Genomic DNA, 1,052 nt, shown 5'->3' on the forward strand with positions numbered 1-1,052 from the left:
GCAGGCTTCAGTAGTCGTGGCGCACGGGCTCAGTAGTTGTGGCTCGTGGGCTCTAGAGCGCAGGCTCAGCAGTTGTGGCGCACGGGCTCAACTGCTCCGCGGCATGTGGGATCTTCCCGGACCAGGGCTCGAACCCGTGTCCCCTGCCTTGGCAGGCGGATTCTTAACCACTGCGCCACCAGGGAAGTCCGAGTAGTACTCTTTACATTTAGAATTTGGGTTTCTGTTTTACTCCTCACCAATGCACGTGCATACGCTCCCCGCTCTATGCTCCACGAACGATCCAGAATGTCCCATGCTCGTCCCCTCTGCCCAGAACGCTGACCCTCCCCCCACCACACACATACTCTTACTCACCCTTCAGCTTCTGTTGCGATTCCCCGGGCCGGGGCCCATCAGTGGGCTCCTGTGTCTGCCTGTGCATCCCCGGTAACATCTGGTTTGCCTCCCCCACAGCCTGAGAGGCCTGAGGCAGGTTCCACCTCCTTGTTCCCTGCTACATTCTTACGTGCTGGGCCTGTTCAGCATCTGTTGAGCAAAGGCATGAGGCAGCCCAACACATGCACACCCCCCCCAACGTGAGTGCAAACACGCACACGTGCGCACACGCACGTGCTTCGTGCAGTCTTCAGGCCCTGCCCTGCTGCTCGTGGATGCCCTGGCCCTGGGCCGTGCTTCCCGCCCTGTGTGAGGTGCAGCTCCGTGGGGAACGGCCAGGATCCTGGGCCCCTGGGCCCTCAGATCCCTTTGCCATCCCTCCCCTGGGTCCCAGCAAGCGCTGGGGAAGCTAGCGAGCCCTCTCTGTGTGGCCGCTGCATACACAGCCCTTTCTCCCTGAGCGGAGGCCGGGGCCCAGTGGGGAGGGCAGAGAAAGGCTGTGCGTTTGCTGCTTTGGTTCTTCCAGCAAATCAGAGCCACCTTCCCAGAAGGCCACCTGGCCCTGAGCCTGCTGCCCAGGGCCCTGCTCTGGGGGAGGGGATGTCACATGGGAGGGCTGCTGCCTGGACAGGCCGGAGGGACTGTCCTGCTGCCTTCCCTCCGACGGGAAGGTT

The 1,052-nt window shown here is 62.5% G+C and overlaps 1 long non-coding RNA gene across 3 annotated transcripts in view; it reads right to left on the reverse strand.

Annotated features, from left to right (window-relative positions):
* Nucleotides 1-605, reverse strand: part of LOC114487367 (uncharacterized) — a 17,988-nt gene extending 17,383 nt beyond the window's left edge. For 2 of the 3 annotated variants that reach the window (XR_003682408.2, XR_008618834.1), the window contains exon 1: nucleotides 358-594. This is a non-coding gene — a long non-coding RNA (uncharacterized lncRNA). Of the gene's footprint in view, nucleotides 1-357 lie in introns of all 3 variants that reach the window. The other variant, XR_003682409.2, reaches the window with a different exon arrangement.
* Nucleotides 606-1,052: the final 447 nt, after the last annotated feature.

This window comes from Physeter macrocephalus, chromosome 12 (assembly GCF_002837175.3).
Source record: "Physeter macrocephalus isolate SW-GA chromosome 12, ASM283717v5, whole genome shotgun sequence".
Classification (NCBI taxonomy): Eukaryota; Metazoa; Chordata; class Mammalia; order Artiodactyla; family Physeteridae; genus Physeter; species Physeter macrocephalus.